This window comes from Molossus molossus, unplaced genomic scaffold, assembly GCF_014108415.1.
Source record: "Molossus molossus isolate mMolMol1 unplaced genomic scaffold, mMolMol1.p scaffold_m16_p_15, whole genome shotgun sequence".
Classification (NCBI taxonomy): Eukaryota; Metazoa; Chordata; class Mammalia; order Chiroptera; family Molossidae; genus Molossus; species Molossus molossus.
The window spans coordinates 74,242,670-74,270,032 of NW_023425350.1; the positions used below are offsets into that span (position 1 = coordinate 74,242,670).

At 42.6% G+C, this 27,363-nt stretch overlaps 1 pseudogene; it reads left to right on the top strand.

The window, feature by feature from the left end:
* The first annotated feature begins 19,944 nt into the window (after window positions 1-19,944).
* Window positions 19,945-20,703, top strand: LOC118631208 (annotated as a pseudogene).
* The last annotated feature ends 6,660 nt before the right edge of the window (window positions 20,704-27,363 follow it).

The window sequence follows — 27,363 nt, forward strand, 5'->3', positions numbered from 1 at the left end:
AAGGAGAGAATCTTAAAAGTAGCAAGAGAAAAGCAGTTAGTTACCTACAAGGGAGTTCCCATAAGGCTGTCAGCTGATTCTCAAAAGAAACTTTGCAGGCCAGAAGGGAGTGGCAAGAAATATTCAGAGTGATGAAAAGCAAGAACCTACAACCAAGATTACTCTATCCTGCAAAGCTGTCATTTAGAATCGATGGCCATATAAAGACTTTCCCAGACAAGAAAAAGTTAAAGGAGTTCATCAGCACCAAACCATTATTATATGAAATAATGAAGGGTCTTTTTGAAGAAAAGGATAAAATATACGAACAAACAAAATGGCAATGAATACATATCTATCGACAATGGAATTTACAAACAAAATGAGCAGGCAGAACAGAAACATTCTCATAGATACAGAGAACATTTTGTTGGTTGCCAGATAGGAGGGGGGTTGGGGGAATGGGTAAAAAAGGTGAAGAAATTAAGAAGAACAAATTGGTTGCTAGACTGACAAACCTCCAAGAGAAGGGGGATTGGGGGGTGGGAAGAAATAAACCAAAGAACTTATATGCATAATCAATGGACACAGACAACAGTGTGGGGAAAGGCAGGAGGGGGTCAGGAGTGGGAAGGAGGGGGTCAATGGGGGAAAAATGAGGAACACCTGTAATACATTAAACAATAAAGATAAGTTTTAAAAAAAAAAAAAAAGAAGACAACAGCCATGTGAAGACAGACACACCAGAACACCATGTGACACTGAAGGCAGAAATTGGAGCCGCGCACCCCGAGCCCATGCACACCAAAGATTGCCAGCAAACCTCCAGAGGCTAGGACAAGGCAAGGGAGGACTTAGTCCCCTGTAGGCTTCAGAGGGATCCCTGCCGACACCTGATTGTGGACTGCTAGGCTCTAGAACTGTGAAACAATACGTTTCCATTTTTTAAAGCCACTGGGTTTGTGGTACTTTGCCAGGGCAGCGCTAGGAAACGAATACAGCAGGTAACTCTCATTTGCACTTGACGGTCACCTGCTGCGGGAAGCCAGTCAGAGTTAGGAGCCATCCTCAGAAACCCACAGCCTCCCCTCTGTGTCACTCCCTGGTGAAACGGGATTTCTTAAATAACAAATTTAAAAATTTTTTTTGCTTTCCTGTTGTTCCTCCCAAGCACACGATCAGCCCTCATATAGTCAGGGATATGATAGGACAGGGAAAAAAAATACTAGCAAGGTTCTCCCTAATTTTTGGAATCCGAAGCCTGGATCCCTGGGGGAATGTGGAGGACTGAAACATAGACACGATGCTTCAGAGAAATGAAGTTTAAAGAATGGGGCTCACTTCCATCCCTGCCAGGTTAGAAAATATACCTGGTATGGAAGGAGGAGGATGAAGAGGGGAGGAGATAAGAGCATAGGACTGTAGGGATTCAGGGAAACAGATGGCAACTGGCTTCCCTAGAAGAGTCCTGGGTTATGTGGGGTCGAGGAGGGACCCTGGAATGGTTCAAAGCACTTTATAAGCGTTTAATCCTTACAGATCCCTATGAGGTAAGTACAGGGTGGGGCAAATGTAGGTTTGCAGTTTTGAGTACACAAAACAGAGTTTATTCTTGTATTGTTATTTATTAATTATTATATTATTTTCCATATGAACAACTGCACACCTGCTTTTGCCCCATTGTGTGTTATTATTTATAAATTAAGAAACAGAGGCAAGGACACACCCCGCTAAATAGGTATGGTAGCCAGCCTCCACCGCAGCCTCCCGATGTCACCCGTGAAGGGGATCCTACCCCCCTCCCGCCCGTCCCACACCAAGATAGAAATCAAGAGAGGAAATGAAACAGGTTCAAACAAAGAGGTTTACTGAGAACAAAGTGGAGGGAAAGGAGAAAGTGAGGGAGCTTTGTGCATCACCAGAGCGCACACTGGTGAAGAGCATCTCCCTGAGCTGTGGCTGGGGGCTGGCTTCCCCGGGGCTGGATCCTTCACACAGGCACAGAGCAGATTGTTGGTAGTAACTAGTGCAGACACAGAGTGGAGCTCCTGGGGCAGTACCTGCAGAGAAACTTTAAACTTATCTTGGAGAAGCTTCAAAAATAGCTGAAGAGCATTCCCATCCATTTAAGGGAGGCCCAGCCTGTGTCACCATGAACCCTGTTTTCTGGTATTCACACCCTGATAGAGTCCCAGTGCCACACAGAACAAAGACAGGTCTGTGGGACCCAGAGAATATGACAGAAGTGATGGTATATCACTTCCAAGCCTCGGGTATAGAAGACGTGTGACTGCTGCCTTCCCTCTCTGGGATTGCTTTCTCTTGGAGAAGCCACTGGCACGTCATGAGGACACTCTCGCCATCTGTGCAGACTCTCACACAGCAGAGAACTGAAGCCTTCTGCCAACAGCCGCATGGATGAACCACCTTGGAAGTGAATCCTCCAGTTTCAGTCAAGCCTTCAAATGACTGCAGCCCCAGCTGACATTCTGGGAGTATCACGCTGTCACCCTTTTCAGAAAGTGGGAATCTGAGCCCAAATACAAGTGGGCAGCAGCCCTAGGGTGGCCATTGCTGCAGTGCACAGGAGGTACCCAGTCACCTCAAGTGCCCATATATATATATTTTTTTTATCCTCACCCGAGGACACTTTTCCATTTTTTGTACAGATAGAGTGGGAGTGGGAGGGAGAGAGAGGAAGAGAGAGAGAGGGAAACATCGATGTGAAAGGGACACATCGAGTGGTTGCCACCCGCACGACCAACCAGGGCCGGGGACAAACTGCAACCGAGGTACGTGCCCTTAGCGGGAACCGAACCCGGGTCTCTCCAGACCACAGGCGGACGCTCCAACTGCTGAGCCAAACCGGCCAGGGCAAAGTGCCCATATTTAAACAGCACTGACTAAATATCTTCTGAGTCTTCTGTGTGCAAAGCACTACACTTGTCAGTGCAGCATCCATCTCCAAGGAGCCAAGAGTGCAAGAAAAGCACACGGAGAATTAAAACTCAAGAAAAATATTCTGTGTCCATGAGGTTGATGTTGTAACACATAAGCTAACGCCTGCCCAGTGATGCTCAATGGGCAGCTGGAGGACTGTGGCCTGGGAAGTGGTGATGAAAGGCTCTGGAAATTGGGAGATTGTTGATAGGTTTGTCGGTAGCATCAAGGGGAATACAGCCCTGGCCAGTTTGGTTCAGCGGTTAGAGTGTAGGCCCATAGGCCAATGAATTGTGGGTTTGATTCTGGTCAAGGGCGCATACCTCAGTTGTGATTCATCCCCAGCCCTGGGTGGAGTCCTGTGGGAGGCAGCCACTCCATGTGTCCCTTTCGTGTAGATGTTTCTCTCTCTCTCTTCCTCCCTCTCTCCCTCCCATTGTATCTGAACAAAAATGGAAAAATGTCCTCAGGTGAGGATAATAAAGGGAGGGGAATAAACATACACACACACATTTTCACCAGGAGCTAGGAAAACCAAGACACACTTGGGGACAAAACCCTGAAAGCTTCAGATCATTACAAGAAATGTATGGAAACCAAGTTGAGAGTCCAGCTAAGCATGGAAATTCAGGTCGGACAGAGGGAACCAGGAGAGGAAGAGTTTGAAGGCTGGTTTTGGAAACACTTTCCCAAGAGCAGAAGGATGAATTGAGGTGTCCGAATAATAGTCCTTGCTCAAAGGGTTAGTAATGTTTTAAAGGGTAAAGGTAAAAGTTTGCAAAAGGCGAAAACTGGAAATTATATTGCTTGCATGACCTTGACTTTGGCTCAGCCTTTTGTTGAGTACAGATAAGGTTTATCTGGATTGTCTGCAAGGCAATGGATAACCCAGCAGATGCCTGACAAAATACCAGACCAGCCCTTCTGCAAGGTGGACAATGGGCCAGATAAAGTACATCAGCAGGAACTGCCGGAAGCTAAAAGGGACACTCCAACCCTAATTCAAGGCTGAACCCTTCTCTGCTCAGCCCACCTCCACCCAGGCATATGCAATAACTGTTGCCTTGCGGTGTGGATGTGATCTCCCCCCGGCTCAGACCTTTTACTTGTCTCTCTAGGGAGTGGTGCTTCAGCCTAACAGACTGTGAAGAATGCAGTCCAAGAGGTACAAAGCAAGTTCACATCTGGGTTGGGGAATTGGGAGAAGCCTCAGGGCTTTGAAGGGTAAGCAGGATTTTTAGCAGCAGAGTTGGAGGAATCAGATAAGGAAAAGTGCAAGGCATGCTTGATGGATATCACACAGCAGTCACACAGCTGCGGGGAAAACTGGGAGAGAATGGTATCAAATCAGAGAATGAAAGACCATTGGCTGGTCATTTAACCCAATTTCTTCCGTTTTAGTTTGTCTCCGTGGGTGGAGGGTTCTGAATGCCAGAGGGTAGCATTTATGCATTGTTCTGGGGACACTGAGAAGACAGAGGGTTTGTTGGAAAGCTGGGGGTAGGCATCATGGCTAAGTTAAAGAACTGGCATTCAGTCTAGTAGAAAAAGAAATGCCACATGCTCCAGAGCTCTATTTTCCTTCCTGTTTGGACTATTTTTTTATTTGATTCCTAAAGCTATTTTAAAAGTTCAGCCTTTGCTAAGGTTAATGCTGCTCCATGGAAGGAATTCACCTTCCTCACCAGCCAGTTGGATTCAGGCCAAGCTGAAATGCCATAGACTATTTTCCCCAATTTTTACATTTTTACTAGCTTCCAGACAGGACTGCACTGGGGTGGGCTGGCCAGTGCCCACATATGCATCCTTAGCCATGTGTCACAGTTTGATGGTTTGATTGTCAGTTGAATTATTTGCATTGGTACTGCCAGGCAAGACTTAATTTAAACTTGAACACAATTCCCTACTCACCATTTAACAGGAGTCTTTAAAGCTTATTTAGGATGCAGAACTGAAACTAAAAACAATGTTGTATGCAAAATACTCACTGTGGGTGAGCCCTCTGGCTCTAAGGGCAGCATCAAGAGGGCAGCTTCCTCCTCTGAGAAATCACCCCAAAGCAAGAAGGATAATAAGAAACAGGAACAAAACTCTTAAAAGAAATCCAGAGACATCTGCAATCCTAAACCAAAATAGATAAGGAAGATCTCCCAAGTGCAGCGAAGGTCAAGTAGGCACTGGGACAATAGTGAGGAGAATATCTACGAAGGGGAACATCAGGCAAAGCCAGGAAACCTCTAGTAAATGACACACTCTAAGTAACAAAACCAGAAATCTCTTTTTGAAACAGAAGGAACAAGTGTACAGGTTTGAGTGCTGAAATCCAATGCCTCCAAATAAACAAAGGGCTGGAGGAGGAAGGACAAAGCCACGTTTGCATCCTGATGATGAGGCAGGATGAGGTGAGCTCCTGCTATACTCATCTCATCTGACAGAGGAGAAATAAAGGATAAAGGAACTCTCCCGCACACAGCCACCTTTAGCCTGGAAAATGGCACTGGCTGCACTTCAACCTAAACCTCAAAGAAGAATTCATCTCTTTATAAAAGAGCATTATTGTTTTTAAGTCACAGAATGTAAACAAAGGTAGCAGAAGATGAAAGTAACATGGAGAGTGGCAGATGAACATTTACTGAAAAGATTATTACATGCCCAACAGGCGTGGCTCAGTGGTTGAGCATCGACACATGCACCAAGAGGTTGCCCGTTCGATCCCTGGTCAGGGCACATGCCCAGGTTGTGGGCCCAATCCTCAGCGGGGGGCATGAAGGAGGCAGCCAATCGATGTTCTTTCTTATCAATGTTTCCATCTCTCTCTTCCTCTCCCTTCCTCTCTAAAATCTATAAAGAAATAATAATAATAGTAACAAAGTCACATGAAAACCGATCTCAGCTGGAGATGCAGGAGAGAATGAACTAAACCAGAAAAATAAAAATGAGGGTAACTCTAAATCAAAATAGAGCTTAAAATAGTATTTTTTCTTGACGAGTTTAAAATACATATTCAATTAAAATACATGACAATAATAAGACAAAGGTAGAAAGAAGGTGAGGTCTAAAAGTATTCAAAGGTCCTTGCACCATTAAAGAAGCAGTGGAAGCATTTAAGCGAGACTATAAAAAGTGGAAGTAGTGTGTCGCAATCTCTAAGGTAGATAAACAATAGGAAAATATGTAACTAACAATAAAGAGATAGGTATGGAATAACATAACAAAAATATAACAACAAAAAACTCCTGTTAATCTAAAAGAAGTCAAGAAAGGAGACATGTAAAGAAACAAAACAAATATAGGACAAATAGAAAAATAAGTAGTAAGTTAGTTGATTTAAACCCAATATATCAGTAATTGTACTGGAGAACATGTTTGCCAATGATACATCAGATAAGGGGTTAATTTCCAAAATATATAAAGTACTCATACAACTCAACAAAAGGAAGACAAAGAACCCAATTTAAAAATGGGCAGAGGACCTGAATAGACACTTCGCCAAAGAGGACATACAAATGGCCAAGAGACATATGAAAAAATGTTCAACATCACTAATCATCAGAGAGATGCAAATTAAAACAACTATGAGGTATCACCTCACACATGCCAGAATGGCTGCCATCAACAAATCATCACACAACAAGTGTTGGCGAGGGTGTGGAGAAAAGGGGACTCTAGTACACTGCTGGTGGGAATGCAGACTGGTGCAGCCACTATGGAAAACAATATGGTGTTTTCTCAAAAAATTAAAAATGGAACTGCCATCTTGAATATATCCTAAGAAGCCTGAAACACCAATCAGAAAGAATATATGTACCCCTATGTTCATAGCAGCATTATTTACAATAGCTAAGATCTAGAAACAGCCCAAGTGTCCATGGGTGGATAGAAAACCTGTGGTACATATACACAATGGAATACTATGCAGCTGTAAGAAAGAAAGATCTCTTACCCTTTGAGACAGAATGGAGGGACATGGAGATTACTATGCTAAGCAAAATAAGCCAGGCAGAGAAAGATAAATATCACATGATCTCACTTATATGTGGAATCTAAAGAACAAAATAAACCAACAAACAAAATAGGTCTGTGGATGCATGGCACAGACTGATGGATCTGAGTGAAAGGGCAGGGGGGCAAAAATTAACCAAAGAACTTAAATGCATAATCCGTGGACACAGACACTAGAGTGGTGAAGGCCTGAGATGGGGCAGGGACCGGGTGAAAGGGGAAATGGGGGGAAAATGGGGGATATCTATAACATTCTCAACAATAAAGATAAATCTAAAAAAGTAGCTAGAAAGCAATAAAACACCAATATAATGATCTTGTAAACATGAAAAAGATAATGAGAAATTATTTAATATATCATTATGCCAATAAACAGACATTTAGATGAAATGGGAAGAAGCCTTGAAAAACACAACTTTCCAAAATTGTCTCAAGAAAGAATAGAAAATATGAATTTGCCTGCCTTGGCTGGTGTGTTCAGTTGGTTGGAGTGTCTTCCCGTACACCAAATGGTTGTGAGTTCAAATCCCAGTCAGGGCACATACCAGGTTGCATATTGAATTTCTTGTGGGGATGAGTGTGGGAGGCAGCCTATTGATGTTTCTCACTGCTTCTCATATCAATGTTTCTTTCTCTCTCCCTTACTCTCTCTAAAATTTAGATAAATAAACAAATAAAAGAAAGTATATATTGTCCTATATTGTGAAATAAAATTGAATATATAATTAAAATTCTTTCCCCACAAAAAGATGCCAAGTCTGATGGCTTTAATGGGAAAGTTCTCCAAACATCAATCAGGTCAACATTACACAAACTTTTCCAGAGAAAAGACAGAAAATTAAGAGGACATCAAAAACTTGATCCCAACCTGACACTTCAATAAAAAAGTTTGCTTTAAAAAGAGTCCACTAGAACAAAATATAAATCTTCTAATTATCAACACACACACACACACACCACCACCACCACCACCACCACCACCACTAAAGAAGTCAAGAAAAAAGACAATATGGCGAAAGATTTAAAAAGAAGCAATCACAACATTAAATATAGCATAAAACATTACAGAACTGAGTTGGAAGATATTAGTTAAATTAGTAAATATAAATAGGCTCTCCTATTAAAAGGAAAAAATATCAGGTTACCAAAAAAGCCCACAGGTTTTTTTGTTTTGTTTTTATTATTTTTTATTAATTAATTTATTTTTGTTACAGATGTTTCTCCTTTTCCCCCAATTGACACCCTTCTGCAGATCTCACCACCCCCCTCCCCCAGCATTGTTGTCTATGTTCATTGGTTATGCATATATGCATATAAATTCTTTGATTTATTTCTTTCCTCCCGCTTACACCCCCCACCACCTGCCTCTGAGATTTGTCAGTCTGAACCTTACTTCTATGTCTCTGGTTCTACTTTGTTCATCTTATTTTGTTCATTATATTCCACAAATAAGTGAGATCATGTGATATTTGTCTTTCTCAAGCCCACAGTTTTAATATACACAAATACACCTGCATATAAGTAATACATCAAGATAAAGTGCTCAGGAAGGTTAACAATCTTTTAATGTGCAAAGGCAAAGGTAAACAAAAAGAAAGGTCACAGTCTTTATCACAGATAAGTTGAAATTTCAGGACAAAAAAGCATTTACAGGCTAAAGAAGTGCACTTCATAATAGAAAATTTATTTGTGCCATCCACAAACTGTTGTGAATTGCTGTGCCTAAAATAATATAATATAGTCAATGCTTCAAAATGACTCACTCAGACCCTGGCCGGTGTGGTTCAGTAGTTAAAGCATCAGCCCGCTCACCAAAGGATCACGGGTTCAATTCCCAGTCAAGGGCACATACCTGGGTTGTAGGTTCAACCCCTGGCCCCAGTTAGGGCTCATGTGGATGGCAACCAATCAATGGTCTCTTTCACATCAATGCTTCTCTCTCTGTCTCTCTCCCCCCTCCCTTTTTTCCTTCTACTCTCTCTAAAAATCAATGGAAAAATATCCTCAGGCAAGGATCAACAACAACAACAAAAATCAGAATGACTCACTCAGCACAACCTCAGTCAACCACTAATACAAAAAAGCAAGAGAGCATATGACTTAACTTCCCTTTAATCAAACATATCAATAAGAGAACTAGAACACAAAGTGAGTAGAATGAGGTGACCAACTATGCACAGGGTCTGGGACCAACTGGAAAGCAGTGGAGGAGGCATTTGGTACTTCTGGGACTGTTATGATAATGGTGTCACTGGTGGAGGTGTCTGGTCCCTGGCGTTTTACATAACAAGTGTCAGAGGGCAGCAGCTATTGAGTTAGGGGCAGTGGTATAGTCGGCTATGCCCTTATCTATTCTTTGCCTGATTTATCATTATATTTTAGAAGAAGATAACTCCTTTTCCAGGTTTCATAGGTCCACAGATAAAGAGGAATTTTGCCTCAAGATGGACCATACCCAGTCTTATTCATACTTGATTCAGATGTCTTACAAAATGAGCTTTGGGACTTTTTGATAAGGTCTGGAACTTAAAGTTGGTACTGGAATGGGTTAAGACTTGGGGGAATGTTAGGATGGGGTGAATGTATTCTGTGTGTGGGACAGAGTTGAATTTTTAAATGCCAGCAGGCAGACTGTACTACGTTGAAAAGTGTTTTTCCAAAATGCACATTCATCTGGAACCTCAGCATGTGACCTTATTTGGAAATAGAGTCTTTCCAGATATAATTAGTTAAGATGAAATTATACGGGATCAGAATGGGCCTTAGTCCAGTGAGTGGTGTCCTCATGAGAAGAGAAAACAGAAACCAGAGACAGACACCCAGGGGACAAGGCTGCATGAAGACGGAGGCAGAGACTAGAGTGACACATCTCCAAATCAAGGAGTTTGAAGGGTGCTGGCCACCACCAGAAGCTAGAAGAGACAGGAAGCCCCTCCCATAGAGTTTCCAGAAAGTGCATGGCACTGCCAACACCTTGATTGCAGATGTCTGGCCTCCAGAGCTGTGAGAAAATGTGTTTCATTTTTATAAGCCACAGAGTTTGTGGTAATTTGTTATAGCAAGTCTAGGAAACTACTACAGTAACCCTCTGGTTTCTTTCTGTACATACATGTTCTTCTTCAATGTGTGTACATAAAATTAGGGTATGTACACACATCTTCCCATGTGATCAAGTAACTCCTACAGCTGCACACTTAACCGTCAGGCGGTAGCCACGTTATGAATCCCACAGAATTTCTTTAACCTTTTCTGCATAGTGGGACATTAGTATGCTCCCTATTTTCCCCATAAAGTAACTTTTAAAGTTCACCTGACCCTGTATGCGAGGTAGCAGATAACAGTGTTTATTTAGGTCTCTGAATCTGGCACCAGACTGGGTTCAAATCTCGACCCTAGCTCCTAGCAGTCCGCTCCCCGAGAGGGAGTTCAACGGCCCCACTTCTCCCTGTGTTTGCTGGGGTGATGTCCGCGCGGTCCTCGTGGGATGGCTGCGAGGATTGCGTGGTTACAGGGAAAACCCTTAGAGAATCAATGGTCCTGGCAACGTGGTGCAAGCCGTCTAGTACTCCTGCCCCTCCCCCCGCGGTAATGACTTCGCCCTTCCTCACAAGGAGCCTGCTACCCGAAGATGGGTGAGAAGCCCCTGGGCACGGAGGGCATTGTACTGAGGAGATCTTAAAACCTAGTTCCCTCTACTAATTCCTCTAAGATGAGACCAATCAATGTCCAAAGGAGTGGGAATGAGACCATTCAGTGAAAGTATGACCTGGTATGACCTGGGAAAGGGGCCAAACTCTCCAGATCCTCAGTCACACACACAGAATACCAGACTGATAGTGCAGCTTCCCGCCTGGCAAACGTGTAAGGAGGGCCCCAAGCCGAGGGCTTTCACAGTGATTAGCTCCTTTCATCCTCACAATAGTATTGTGCTCAGACATCAACAAATCTGTAAAGCTATACTAAACTATATTATAGAGGCTAACTGTTAAAGTCAGAGGGGGTAAACCGTGGCTCTCTCATTTAACTCGCAACAGAATGACCGGGAGAGTTTGTCAAAACTCAGATTATTGGCCAGAGTTTCTGATCAAGTAGGTCTTGGGTGTATCCAGGTGGTGCGGATACTGCTGGCCCAAGCGTGCACACGTGGAGAACCACTGGAGGAAACAACGTGGCCGTCAGGGCCCACATAGAACGCCCGCTCCTGTAGAGGATGCTGTGGCCGATGTAAAGGGCAGGTGGTCTGAGTGCCTACAGATCTGCTCAGGGACCTTCTTCTACTTATTCCTTCTTAGTCCATCTCAGCAGTATTTACACTTCACTTTCCCTAAGAATTTCGATATGGAGTTGGATAAATGAAACCAAAAAATGCATGCACTCTGGCAGGTTTAAGAGAGTTCCAAGGACAGTTTGGTTCGACATGATTTTTGCCTTCTGTGCTAATTACAGAACATAATCTGCTCATAGATTCTGATGCCACTACATAATAGTATGTAAGATACAACGTAAGAAGAAAGATTTCACACACACACATACGCACACACAGTTGAGGGGAACACAGGGAGAAAGAATTTGCACGTGAAGGTGTGTGCGCTTACACTTGGAGAATGGATGATGTTCCAGGCAGGGTGATGTTCCAGGCAGAGGAACAGGATGTGCAAAAGCAGAAGCAGAAAGGTGTGGGCTAGTTTAGGGATTGGTAAGGAAACGCCATGCCCCTGGTGTTCCTCTCTTTGGTGAGGGGGCATTAGCTCATGATTCTAACAGAGGGAACTATGGCTTACATTTTCTCTTTTGTTCCCAGGGCTTAACCTAGTTGGCATAGCTCAGATGGGCTAGGAGTCCAGTGGGCAGACATCAAGAATGTCCTCAGGGGCCCTGGTTATGGGATCCTCTTAGACAGCTCTGTCCAGTAAAACTTTCTGCGGTGATGAAAATGTCTACAGCTATGTTGTTCCATGTGGTTGTTACTAGCCATATGTGGTTTATTAAGCACTTGAAATGTGACTAGTGGGACTGAGAAACTGGGTTTTTCATTTTAGTTCCTGCAAATTTTAATTTTAAATTTAAATAGGTACATCTGGAGACATGTGATGGCAGTGCAGACAGGCCTTTAAAAGTCATACATGCTGGTCTTCCAGCTCCTGCTATGGCAACTCCCCGAAGGCAAAGTTCCAAATTAGATGCTCGTCGGAATAAATGATGCAGAAGGTGTGACCCCTGTCCTTGAGAGGCTCATGGTCAGGTGAGAGACACAGAACTATGCAGGCAATTGGAATACCAAAGGGTGAGCACAGTAATAGAAGGAGCCTGGAGTTCTGTGCGAGCACGTGGAGAGCCTCGTGATCCTGTCTGCTGCTCAGAGATGTCTTCCCAGAAGGGCGGAGGCAGGGCTGAGGTGTGAGAATGAGCTGGCATTGGTGCTGGAGGTTGGAAAAGGGCCAAGTGGAGGAGGCAGCACCCTGTGGTTGTCATGGAAATCACTGAGGTCTGGAAATCACAGCCTGCCCTTGTGCAGCTATTTAATTAAGCCACCAAACTGTGGCAGAAAATTGCCAACCATTTAACTTATTTTTATACTTTATTTCATCCCAAAAAGAGTTAAGGAGGGTTGTAAGCATAAACATACAGCACAGAAAAATAAAAATAGAAAGCCCTTAGGCTGAAGGGTAAATAAGGACAACTAAAAGATGAACCCAGAGGCTTCTGGCTTGTCTCCATTCTAGCTGGAAATTCTTTTTCTCAGCATTTAAAAGATAGTATACCACTTCCTCTGGCCTCCTTTGGTTTCTCATGAGAAATCTGCTGTTATTCAAATTGTTTTTCTCAGTTAGGTAAAGTGTTATTTCTCTCTGGACGCTTCAAGATTCTTTTATTTGTCTGTAGGTTTGACTATGACATGTCTTGGTGTACATTTCTCTGGGTTTATCCTGTTTGGGGTTTACTTTAATTCTTGAATGTGTTGTTTTATTTTATTCCAAAACTGAAAAAATCTCAGTCATTGTTGTTTCAAATAGTTTTTTCATCTCCATTGTCTTTCTGCTCTCCTTCTGAGATTCCAATAACATAAATGTTAGATTCTTTTAATTATCGTCCCGCGGATATGACACTACTCTTTTTCTTTTCAGTGTTTTTCTTTTTGCTGTTCAGATTGGTGGGTATAAAATCTGAATCTCCATCAAACACACACACCCTGTTGATTGCCTGAGCACTCTCTCTACCCAGCTAGTGCACAGGCTAGAACCTCTTTCAGCATCTGTTACTTGTAAGGGGCTGGCCTTGGGCTATGCTGTAGACTTCCCTGAAATCTCTACAAGGTTGACAAACCCCAAACAAACAGTGCCTGGCCTTGGCATGCCCTGTACCTCTTGCTAAGTTGCCCCCAGCCCAGCACAAGTGGCACCCAACCTTGTTTCACAGCATAGCCTCTCCCAGGTGCCTCCTAACCCAGCACAGGCAGCTACCAACTGCCAATCACACTGTAATTCCTTCCAGGTTGCCCAAGGCCAGGCAAGGCAGCAACTGACCTGGGCCTGCACCAAAGCTTCTCTCAAGAGGCCCCAGAATCAACACACCCAGTGAATGGCTTCAGACCACACCAGAGCACCACCCAATTACCTCCACAAATGACACACTCCTAGGGTGAACTCAGCTGACATTAGAGCCCTGATAGAGCAAGGCCACTCCATGAGGATCAGTCTACACACAACAGCTTGTCTGCTATAGCCATAGCTAGTCCCCACAACCAGTCAGCCTGAGGGTCATTTCCACTAATTGATGTGCCAACAGCAATCTAGGCTCAACAACAACAGAAGGGCACACACAACCCACACAAAGAACACCCCTGGAGCACCCATCTGAGGTGACCAGGGAGACTGTGCCACTGGGCCCCATAGAACACCTACTACATAAGGTCACCCTGCCAAGACTGAGAGATGTAGAAAATCTACTTAATACATAGAAACAAATGCAGAGAGGCAGCCAAAATGGAGAGACCAAGAAACATGGCCCAAGTGAAAGGCAGGAGAAATCACAAAAAAGAACTAAATGAAATAGAGGCAAGCAAGCTATCAGATTCAGAGTTCAAAAACTGGTTATAAGGATGCTCAAGGAACTTAGTGAGAACTTCAACAGCATTTAAAAGAAGGACATAGAGACCATAAAAAAGAGCCCAGCCAGAGTGAAGAATACACTAGAAGGAATCAATAACAGGCTAGATGAAGCAGAGGACCAAATCAGCAATCTGAAAGTTACGGCAGCAAAACACCTAATCAGAACAGCAAAAAGAAAAAAAAAATGTTTTAAAAATGAGAATAATTTAAGGGACCTTTGGGACAACATCAAACGTACCAGAAAAAGAAAAAGAGCAAAGTACTGAAAACCTATTTAAAAAAATAATAACTGAATATTTCCCTACCTTGACAAAGGAGATAGACATACATGTCCAGAAAGTACAGAGAATCCCAAACAAGATGAACCCAAAGAAGACCACATCGCCCTGGCCGGCTTGGCTTAGCAGTTAGAGCATCAATCCGCGGACTGGAGAGTCCCAGGTTTGGTTCCCGCTAAGGGCTCGTACCTCGGTTGCACTTTGTCCCCGGCCCCAGTTGGGGTCGTGTCTCTCTCACATCTATGTTTCTCTCTCTCTTCCTTCCTCTCTCCCTCCCACTCTATCTAAAGATGAATGCAAAAATGTCCGTGGGTGAGAATTAAATAAATAAATAAATAAAATGTTAAAAAAAAAAGACCACATAAAGACACATTATAATTAAAATGCCAAAGATTAAAGAGAAAGAGAGAATCTTTATAATTTTGTTGTTGTTGTTGTTAATCCTCACCCAAGGATATTTTTTCATTAATTTTTAGATAGAATGGAAGGGAGGGAGGGAGAGAGAGACAAACATCAATGTAAGAGAGACACATCAATTGATTGCCTCCTGCACACACCCTGACCAGGGCCAGGGATCAAACCTGAAACCCAGTACATACCTTTGATTGAGAATCGAACCCATGACCCTTTGGTCCACGGGCCAACACTCTAACCACTAAGCCAAACCAGTCAGGGCCAAGGAGAGAATCTTAATAGCAGCAAGAGAAAAGCAATTAGTTACTTACAAGGGAGCTACCATAAGACTGTCAACTGATTTCTCAACAGAAACTTTGCAGGCAAGAAGGGATTGATACAAAATATTCGAAGTGATGAAAAGCAAGGACCTACAACCAAGATTACTCTACTCAGCAAGACTATCATTTAGAATGGAAAGATGGATAAAGAGCATCCCAGACAAGAAAAAGTTAAAAGAGCTCATCACCACCAAACCAGTATTATAAGAAATGTTAAAGAAATCTCTGTAAGACAAAAAATAACAAATATGAATAATAAAATGGCAATAGCTATATATCTATCAATAATTACGTTAAGTATAAATGGATTAAAAGCTCCAGTCAAAAGACATAGGGTGGTTGAATAAATAAGAAAACAAGACCCTTATATATTCTGCCTACAAGAGACTCACTGCAGCCCTGGCTTTTGGCTCAGTAGTTAGAGTGTCGGCCAGCAGACCAGAGTCACAGGTTCGATTCCAGTGAAGGGCATGTACCTCGGTTGCAGTTCAGTCCCCAGCCCTGGTCAAGGTCTTGCAAGAGGCAACCAATCAATGTGTCTCTTTCTCTCTCCCCCTCTCTCTCACTCTATCTGAAGATAAAATGGAAAAATATCCTTGAGTGAGGATTAAAAAAAAGAGACTCACTTCACATTGAAAGACACACAGACAGAGAGTAAAGGAATGGAAAAAAATATTTCATGAAAATGGAAACAAAAAAATAAAGCTGGGTAGCAATACTTACTCCAGACAAAATAGACTTTAAAACAAAGGCTAGTCTGGCCTGTGTGGCTCAGTGGTTGAGTGTTGACCCATGCACCAAAAGGTCACCTGTTTGATTCCTGATCAGGACACATACCCAGGTTGTGGGCCTGATCCCCTGTGGGGGGCATTCAGAAAGTAGCCAATCGATGTTCTCTCTCTTTGATGTTTCTATCTCTCTCTCTCCCTCTCTTTTCCTCTCTCTCTGAAATCAAGAAAAATACATTTTAAAAATAAATAAATAAAATAAAACAAAGGCTATAACAAGCAACAAAGAAGGATCTAGCAATTTCACTTTTGGGTATTTATCCAAAGAAACCCAAAACACTAATTCAAAAAGGCATATACATCCTTATGTTCATTGAAACATTATTGTATGGAAGCAACCTAAGTGTCCATGGATAGACAATTGGATAAAGCAAAGGTGGCACAGATATACAATGGAATATTACTCAGCCATAAGAAAGTGAAATCTTGCCCTTTGTGACAACATTGATGTATATAGAGAGTATTATGCTAAGTAAAATAAGTCAGGCAGAGAAAGACAAAAACCACATGATTTCACTTATATGTGGAATTAAACACACACACACACACAAAATAAACAAATAAATAAAACAGAAACAAACTCATAGATACAGAGAACAAATTGATGGTTTCCAGGTGGGAGGAGCTTTGGGGGGCTAGGTGAAAAAGGTGAAGGGATTAGGAAATACAAATTGGTAGTTACAAAATAATCACATGGATGTAAAGTATAGCAAAGAAAATATAGTCAATAATATTGAAATTACTATGTGTAGTGTCAGGGGGTTTTAGACTTATCAGGGGCATCACTTTATAAGTTGTATAAATGTCTAACCACTATGCTGTATACCTGAAACTAATATAATATTGAATGTCAACTGTAATTGAAAATTTTTAAAAAGTTAAATAAGATAACTTTTGTTGCTGAATATATGAGTCCTTATTATCAGAATTGGGACTAAAATGAATTTATCCCAGTATATCTCAAAGTGTATTTTGGAGGCTGCTAGTTTCATGGGCTGTTTAATAGTATTATATTGAATCATCACTTGTTATACTGCATTATAATTATGTGTTTACATGTTCCTCCTTCTTGTGACCTCCTTATGGGGACTGTCACCTCCTCCAGGGCAGTAATTAATTAATGACTCATCATGATATACTCAGCATACAATATAAGGCTAGGGATTGGCAGCATCATAAGTATTTGTTGAGAGAGCCTAGTCTTACTTCAGAAGATGACAACCAGTGGAAAGCAATGATCAAAGTGACACATGCTCCAATTTTTTGTAGCATTGAGGCAACACACTATAATCCTGTGAGGCATAGTATTTCCTGGCGATTAGAAACACAAACTCTGGGGCCAGACTGTCAGGGTTGAAATCTGTACTTTATCACTTGCTAACTGTATAGCCCAGGGCAACTTAATTAACATCCTTTAGCCTCAGATTTCTTATCTGGAAAATGGGGATACTAGCACCCACTACCCCATAGGACATGTAAGGATGAAATGAGAAAGTTTATGTAACATAGCTAGCACATACTCCTACACATAGAAAGCACTCAGTGAGAAGTGGCTATTTATATTATTACTTTTTCTGTTTGTCATCTGCCTCCCACCACCTCCCCTCCTAAGCATCAGTCAATAATCAATATTTTTCCTTCTAGCTTCCTTACCCACCAAACCTGCCTGTTACTACCACCCCTCATCAGTGCCTATCTACCCACTTACACCAAAAGGGCAGCCTGAGCTGTCAGCATATTCCAGCTTGTACATAGCTCCACGTACACCTGGAATGCTTCATGCACAGACCCAACTCATCCCTCAAGTCCAGGTTAGATCTGAGCCTTCCCATGAAGCTTTACCAGCTTTCCCTTCCCTTCTGCAGCAGCATTTGCCTGGCCCACTGATTTGGCATTTGGCTGTGTTCGCCCATTGCTTCACATATGTGATTGTTCTTCCCTCAGAAAGACTCCGTTCCCTTCTGAGATGGCCTCCTCGACTTGAGACCCAGGAAAGGGCCTCTGTAGAGTATGTGGAGTGCAATAGGGCATCAAACCAGCTTCGCAGATGTCCTCTGCGGTTGCAGTAGTTGTGTAGCAGGAGCCACGTGCTCAGCTTCCTGCAGAGTCCAGGCAGCAGGTTTATGTGTGAGACACTCAAGGTTTTAGATAACTGAACATTATAACTTAGTGTTACCCAAGGAGGTTTGATGGTCTTGGACTTCATGAGTGGAAGATAGGGTCCAGTACAAGAGCAAGAGTACCATATCCTCTCAGCTGGTATGACATAGTCTATTCCACCCTTGCACACTGATGGGCTGTAGTGGCATTTCCAAGCACGTACAGAAGAGGGAAGCAAGGGTGTCTGATAGTCTAGAAAAGGCATCAGCAGGTGAACAACTATCAGATGTGAAGATATTCAGTTGAGAAAACATGTGGTTTAGTGTAACGTCCTTTAATAGAGATTGTTGGAGCTTTCTCTAACCCTTAAAATCTAGCCTTGTTAGTGACATAGTTATAACAACTTAGCAAGTTGTTCTCTCTCATTGATGTTTCTATCTCTCTTTCACTCTCTCTTCCTCTCTCTCTAAAATCAATGAAGAAAAAAAATTTTTAAAAAAGAAATGTTTTCTGAAACTTTTGTTTCAGGGACATGATTGTGTCCACCTGAGGGTCATAGTCAAAAGATTCTCAGAAACAATGGGAGATTAGAGACATTTTTTACTGTCATGACCGCAGGTGGGTTCCTTCTGACATCTATTGAGTAGACGTCATGGATGCTATTAAACATCCTGCAATGCTAAGAACAGCCCCCTACAACAAAGAATTATTCGGCCCCAAATGTGGAAAGTGCTGAAGTTGAGAAACTCTATTCTAAGATAACAGACTTCAACTACACCTGCACATCAGAATCCCTGGGAAGCTTTTAAAAAGCACGCATGTGTGGGACCACCTGGGTGTTAGTATGTTTAAATTTTCCCCAGCTGATTCTCAGGTGCAGCCAGGATTGAAAACCCTTGCTCTGGGAGAACAGTTCCACGGTCCTTTTATGAATGTGTACTAAAAAGGAGGAGATGGATTGCAGGGAATGTATGATTTCTGACACCACCCTCCATACACACGCGCGCGCACACACACACACACACACACACACACATTAATGGGTGAAAGCCCAGCCCATATTATCAATAAACCTTAACAACGAAGCCTTGCAAAGTAGTTTTGATTAAGCCATCATCTTTTTGGGGGCCTAATGTCCCTCTCAGATTTCCTACCCTTCACTTGGAAAATAACTGGCTGTTTCTCAGTTCCTGCTCCTGTCTCCAGCTGGAAGCTGAAAAAGACTACCAGACTAGAAGACAGGATAGGATGTGCCTTCTCGGTAACCCACTTTAGTTCCTTTTCTTAAGAGAACCTTAATCTTTTGTCTTGGATGCTCCTCAGCTTCACTATGATGTGACTATAGGTAGATCTATTTTTGCCTGTCCTGCTCATAATCCAGTGTGTTCTTTCATGCTGGGCACATCCTCCTCCAATTCTGGTCAGTTCTCTGCCTTCACTTCCTTGTCTGATCTCTATAGTGTAAAGTTTCATAGAGATCTATCTTAACACTTTCTCTTTCTCCCCAATATCTTTCATATTCCTATGGCTTTCAATACCAACTATATGCCAAAGACACACAGATTTATGTTCTTCCCAGACCTGTCTTCTGAGCTTGCCACCCACAGAGTCAACTGCCTTAACATCTCCCTTTGATGTTTCACAGACATTTAAACAAGAAACCTTTGTCCTTTCTCCAAACCTTTTATTCTGCCAGCTTTTTAAACCTCAGTAAATGGCACCACCAGTCAAGCAGTTGCTTAAGCCAAAAACCTAGAGGTCATACTTGACACATCCCAGACATTTAATGTATCAGGTCTACCAACCTGCAAGGTACATTCTAAGTTTTTTTTACTTCCCTCCACCCCTAAAGCCACCGTCCTACTCCAAGTCACCATCACCTCTCACCTAGAGCACTGCCATGGTCTTCTAATGGCCTTCCTAATCCAGTCTCCAGCCAACAGACAGCAATACTCTTAAAATATAAATTCAATCAACTGGGACACCATGACCGCCAAGCAGACCCTCGCTGACCATGCTGTCTCAGGTGGTACTCTCTGCTGCCGCTACAGCAGCCCCTTCTCAGAAGAATGCAGCCCTCCTCGGTCCAGGGGTATTGCAGGCAACAAGGATCTCGCACACTGGGCAGCCAGGTCTTGCCCCTATACCACCTCTTCCTAAATATAGAGGAAAAGTTCACCTTGGGCTGATCCCTGAGGAATTCTTCCAGTTCCTTTATCCTAAAACTGGTGTAACAGGACCAGATGTACTTGGAACTGGGCTTACCTTATATTTTCTATCCAAAGAAATTTATGTGGTTATTCCAGAGAACATCTCTGCCATATCAACAAAAGAGCTGTTTGTTTACATAATTCAACAATATGGTGACTCTATTGGAGAATTTGCTGATAAACTCAATGAGCAAAAAATTGCCCAACTAGAAGAAGTAAAACAGGCTTTCATCAAAAACATCCAGGATGCATTTGATCTGAAGTCCCAGCAGGCACTGGTTCAAAAGCACCATTACCTTTTTTATTTCCAGAGGAATAACATTGTATGGCCTTGGAGGTTACTTACTGGGAACGGCTGCATAGAGTATACAAGGAGGTAAAGAATCGCCTGGACTATCTCTGTGCAGAATATGATGCGTCGGAAGGAATGAGCACATGGTGAAATGGTGGAGAAGCATGTGGTGCAGAGCATCTCTGCACAGCAGGAAAAGGAGACAACTGCCAAGTGCATTGCAGATCTAAAGCTGCTTGCAAAGAAGGCACAAGCACAGCCAGTTATGTAAATGCATCTGTCCTGACTGAGACAACTAGAAACACTTAACTGACGGAATGAAGACTAGGCTGTGACAAGTGTTCTGCATTGCCGGCTGCTGGAGTTACAGTTTACCTGCCTAAGATGAAAGCGAGAGTCTTACCTAGTGAGAGAATTAAAACAGTCACAATCTGTTGGCCAGTGAGATGTTTCTTGTCCTTCTTGCTCAGCATTTTGAGTTGTTTCATGATAATTTTTGAATAAGCAATTTGCTTTAAATAAAATTTGGTACTTGAAAAAAAAAAAAAAAAAATATATATATATATATATATATATATATATATATATATATATATATTCATCTCTTTCCTGTTTAAATCCCTTCCATGACCTCCCTTTGCATTTGGGACGAAGACCAATGATCTCAGCCTGGTCTATGAGACTCTCTATGACCTCAACACTCCCCGTCTCCCCAGACCGACTTGACACTGCTAACCCATTAGCTCTTCAGCTCTCAAGACACTGGCCCACCTTCTTTTAGTTTTTATGAATTGCCTGTCCATGTTCTTACCTGCCTTGGGTCCTTTGCTCTTTCTTGTTCCTCTGCCTAGAACACCCTTCCCTCACTTTTTGCAGGCCAGCTCCTGCTACTCCTTGAGATGTCAGATTGACTTCCATTTGCTCAAAGAGGTCTTTCTTGATAACCACCTTCCACCCAGCCTAAATGAGCCCCCTTATGCCCTCTCCTAACACTCTCTGCTTCCCTTATTGCGTTACCATCAACGTTTGCAGCTGGGTGATTCACTGTGCTCCCCACTGGAAAGTAAGGTCTATGAGATAAGGATTATGTCTTTTTGCTCACCCTGAGCCTATGTCAGTGCCTGGCAAAGTTCAGCACTTTACAAATATTAATTAGGCAAATTAATAAACAGTGTTATTTTGCAGAAATAGAAAACAGGACAAGGACCATGTGCATGACTAATAGGTGTTGAGGGGGTTATGATGGCAAATTTGCACTAGGCTTTTGAGAACATTGAAGGCAAAGGGGATATGAAAAGTTAACTTCTTGGAAAGATTCTGCGGGGTCAGAGGAGATTTTTTGTTTTAAATTATCTGGAGAGTGACATCAGTGATGTAGATCAGTATGTCATCGGGCCTCTTTCTCTTCCCTTCCATGATCTGCAGGAACTCAGCCAGGGTACCATGAGGATGCACCAAGTGCCTCTCTGATGTCAAGTTCTGTTAGGTTCAACCATCTACAGCAGTGGCTGGTCCCCACTCTCTCAGTTCTCTTCTAACTATGGTGTTTTGCATGGACTCGCATATCATTTAAATGAAATTAAGTACTTGATTTAGGAAGAATGCTGCTGCAGTCAATGAGGTATCTTTATTGGGAAACATTCTGTAGTATTCGTGACAAAAAGGGCAATGTAGGTGTTTCCAAGAAAAATTACCTCATTTCATCACCAAACCTTTAGAGAACCAGAGCAAAAGTCTTACACCAGGGATGAGAATATAGAACTGAAACTTACCATGGAATTGAGAACAGAATGACGGGCATGGCTAAAAAGCAGAAGATCATCACAGGGTAATCGCCTTCTGTAACAGAGCCCAGTGGGTGAGACAGAAAGAGCTGCTGAAGAAGAAATCCTGGTGGGATGAACTAGGAGCCTTGATCGGCCTCAGTCTCTTCAGCTGCACAGACAAGCAAGAACATGGTCTCAGCCAGCTGTGAATGAACAGATACATAACCCCTCATTGCTGAGCCCGAGGGGTCATTCAGTACCTCTACTCATGCTAGTGCCTCCATCAAAGTCCAGCCTCAGCCCGGCCAGTGTGGCTCAGTGGTTGAGTGTCAACCCGTGTATCAAAAGGTCACTGGTTCAAATCCCAATCAGGGTACATGCTCAGGTTATGGGCCAGATTCCCAGTGAGGGGCATGCAGGAGGCGGCCAATCGATGTTCTGTCTCATCAATGTTTCTAACTCTCTCTTCCTCTCCCTTCCTCTCTCTCTAAAATCAATAAAGAAAAAAAAAATTTTTTTTAAATCCAGCCTCAAAATAGGAATTGGATTTAAGTTATATAAAAATAAAGTTGTTTTTCATGCACACCCAAGTCTGTGTACTGAACTCCATTCTGGCCACAGAATCGTTGTTGTCAAGTCCTTTGTCATCGCTATCCCTTCATTCTGGGAGCCCTTGTACCTCTGCTCTGTGGCTCAAATGGAGATTACTGACATACCTGAGTCTTTCCTGCACAAGGTATCTTCTCTCCTTCCATTTTCCCAGGTCTAGAGTGCCTCTCTGCTCCTTCCATTAACAGTGGGAGAATTCATTCACTCATTCTAAAAATGTCATGTGTTGGAGACCACTCGAGGCAACAGAAATATAGCAAGGAATAGATAAGTTCTTCCTCTTCTGAAGATTGTATTCTGAAGGTGAGAAACAGGCAGTAAAGAAATAAATATATATGCCCTGGCCAGTTGCTCAGTGGTTAGAGCGTGAGCCCATGGCCCAAAGAGCCTCGGGTTTGATTCTGGTCAAGGGTACGTACCTTGTTTTTGGTTCCCCAGCCCTGGCTGGGGTCATGCAGGAGGCAACCAGCCAATGTGTCTCTCTCATATCAATGTTTCTCTCTCTCTCTCTTTCTCTCTCTCTCTCTCTCTCCCTCCCTCCCTTTCTCCCTCCCACTCTATCTGAAGATAAATGGAAAATTATCCTTGGGTGAGGATTTCAAAAAATAATTAATTATGAAATAAATAAATACATATTGTAGATATATACCGTAGTGACAATTGCCCTGCAGATAAATATAGCAGGGTAAAAAAATGAAGAGAGACAGAGGCATGGATGCTCTTTTTTGTTTTTTTTATCCACCCCCGAGGACATTTTTGCATGTATCTTCAGATAGAGCAGTAGGGAGAGAGGGAGGAAGAGAGAAAGAGAAACATTGATGTGAGAGAGACACGTGGAGTGGCCACCACCCACGTGACCCCAACCGGTGCTGGGACAAACTGCAACCAAGGTACATGCCCTCAGCGGGAACCAAACCTGGGACTCTCGTGTACGCGGGCTTACGCTCTAACCGCTGAGCCAAACCGGCCTGGGCATGGATGCTCTATTACAGGTAGTCAGGGAGGCCTCTCTGTTAAGCTGACATTTGAGCAGAGAGTTTTGTGAACTTACACAAAAGCTTTACACAAATGATAACTAGAAATAATCAGCCAAACGGCACAGTAGGGGGACTGTTCCCTCTCTCAGTAGCGTACCCAGAGTCGTGTCACAATCTAAGGCTAAATCAAATGACTTCTAAAAGACAGGTGAGTGCCACCTGGATGTGCTTCTTCACTGATGAGGGAGAAACAGACCAAAAATAAAACTGGTAGCAGCAGAAATGAGCTTCCATTTAAAACAACATTCCTTTAAACATATATGAAAGTACTTAGCAAAAGACTAAGATTACGACAAAATCTAAATACCTAACCCTATCCAATTAGCATTTCCAAATAGTGTTTTTCCTTACACTGTAGGCTGATTTGAAAATGCTGAAAGGTTTACAGTTTGGTCCCAGTCATGTTCCAAGGTTTCACAGAGAACAGAGAATAAAGCCAACAGAAGGCCTTTTCTCATCTGTCAGTGAGAGGCAAGACAGTGAAGTGGAGACAGCAAAATTTGAAATCAAGTGGTGCTTGCTTTGAATGGAAACTGAGACAGAGAAGTTATATAACTTGCCTAAGATCACACAGCCAGTAAGGCACAAAGCCAGGATTAAAACTCAGGCAGATCTCAAGGGAATTGTGCTAAGGAGAGCAAAAAACCAATCTCAAACCAGTTATATACTGCCTGATTTATTCTTGAAGCAACAAAATTATAGAGATAGAGAGCAGATTAGTGGTTGCCAATGGTTAGTGAGGGAGGTGACTGTAGCTGTAAAAGAGAAATATGAAGCCTAGTCAGTGTGGCTCAATGGACTGAGCATTGTCCCATGGACTGAGAGGTCCTGGTTTGATTCCCATTAGGCTCAGTCCCCAGTGGGAGGCGTGCAAGAGGCAGCCTATTGATGTTTCTATCGTTTTCTCCCTTCCTCTCTCTAAAAAAATCAATAAAAACATATTTTTTTAAAAAGTGAGAGAGAGAAGCATAAGAGAGCCTTGTGGTGATGGAACAGCTCTGCATCTTATTGTGATGGTGGTTACACAAATCTACATGTGATAAAGTGCGATGGATCCAAATACACACACACACACATGAATGGATTAAAATGGGTGGGATCTGATAAAGTTTTGTGCATTGTTCCAATGTTTAATTTCCTAGTTTTGACAGTACTGCATACTATATTTCTGTGAGCTGTTACCATTGGGGAAAACTGGGTGAAGGATAGACAGAATTTCTCCTGTTTTTATTTTTTACAACTGCATGTGAATACAATTACTTCAAAATTAAAAGCTAAAGCAAACATCTTAAAGGGAAAGCCTAATGTGTTGGCAATCAAGAGCTAAGGTGCTCACCTGTCCTTTGTGCCTATCCCAAATCTTCTAAGTGCTCTCTATATGTGATGATTTCCTGGACTGTGAACTCATGTTCAACTGGAGAAGCCCCGCTTCCAACCACAATGCAAATATTTGACTGAGGTTCCACCAGTCAGATGAAGTCAGCATGGGACATGGTGTGGAAGCCAACTGCAAGAGCCCAGGGGAGCCTGTGCTGTGCGGTGGAGGCAGAGGCAGCACATTCTGGGGTCAGATGTTTACCAGACTGATTCTGTGAAGAGGTTGTAGACCATCCCTAAAGGCTGAGCCTGAAATATCCCTTCAGTCCTTCTAAGGACACTGTGATCTTTTTTATAAACTCCTTGCACTTTAAACTATCTAGAGCAGCGGATGCAGGATATAGAAGCTGAACTCTTAGTCATGAGGACAGAGCTGAGCATCATGTCTAATAGTCAAGATAAGCTCCAGAATGAAGGAAAACGTGAGTGAAGCAGGAAACCAGAATAATGGTCATTCAAACAATCAATTTTTGGATTAACTGATTTTTCTCAATTGTTTGTCTGTTTTCTATTTCATTAATTTTCACTCTTATCTTTACTATTTCCTTCTTTCTATTTATCTAAGCTTAATTTTTTGTTTTACTAACTTCTTAAGATGGAAATTGTTCATTTTAAACTTTTATTCTTTTCTATTGCAAGCATTTAAAGTTACCCTTTTTGCCCTGGCTGGTTTGGCTTAGCGGTTGGAACGTCGGCCTGCGGACCAGAGAGTCCCGGGTTTGGTTCCCACTAGGGGCACATACCAAAAAATAAATAAATAAAGTTATTCTTTTCCTTCTAAGCAATGCTTAAAATCCAGTGTCAGGTTTTCAGTACCCTTCAGTTAGAAATATAATCTAGTTTCTCTTGTGATTTTTTCCTTGACATACATTATTATTTAAAATGTTTACTTTTCAAACATGTGAGGTATGTTGTTTTCCAGATATCTTTTTGCTGTTGTCTTTAATCCTCACCTGAGGATATTTTTTTCCATTGTTTCTTTTTTTTAGAGAGTGGAAGGGAGGGAGGGAGAGAGAAACATTGAAGTGAGGGAGACATCGATTGGTTGCCTCCCACAGGTACCCCAACTAGGTAAAGGGATCGAACCTGAAACCCAAATACGTGCCCTTGATCAGGAATTGAACGCATGACCCTTTAGTGCTCAGGCTGACGCTCCAACCAAGGAGCAACAACAGCCAGGGCCCTGATATCTTTTTAATATTTATTTCCATTTAATTCTGTTGTGGTCAAAGAACATACTCTGTATGATTTTAGTCCTTGTAAACTCATTGAGGGTTGTTTCACGGCCCAGCATAAAACATATACACTTGAAAACACCATGCGTTTTGCTTTTCTTTTTTTTTATCCTCACCCGAGGACATTTTTCCATTTTTTGTTCAGGTAGAGTGGGAGGGAGAGAGAGGAACAGAGAGAGAGAGAGAAACATCGATGTGTTCACATCGAGTGGCTGCCACCCGCACAACCGACCAGGGCCGGGGACAAACTGCAACCGAGGTACACGCCCTTAGCGGGAACCGAACCCGGGTCTCTCAGGACCGCAGGCCAACGCTCTAACCGCTGAGCCAAACCGGCCAGGGCGCGTTTTGCTTTTCATACGTCGAGCATTTCATAAACATCAATCCAGTCAAGTGGCTGGTCAGTATTGTGTAAGTCTTCTATGTTTTCATTATTTCTGCCTTCTTTTTCTATTAAATACTGGCAGAGAAGTATTAAAATCAGTACTATAACTGTGGATTAGTTTAGGTCTCCTTTCATTTTCACCAGTTTCTAAGATTTTCTTTTTCTTTTGAATATTTACAGCCCCTTGTATTAATTACCTATTGCTGTATAACAAATTACCCCCAAATTTAGCAGCTTAAAACAACAAACATTTATCAGCAGGAATCTGGGTATGGCTTAGCTGGGTGCTTCTGGCTCAGAATTTCTCAGAAGTTGGTCATCAAAGTGTCAGCCTGGCCTGTAGACAGAGTCATCTCAAAGCTCCCAGTTCGCTTCCAAGCTCACTCACATGGCTGCTGGCAGGCTTCATGTCCTTGCTGACTATGGGCCAGAGCCTTGACCAGGGGGCCTATCCACAGGGATACTCATAACGTGTAGTTTTCTTCCCCCAGAGGGTACAAAGAGAGATTTTTGCAACCTAAT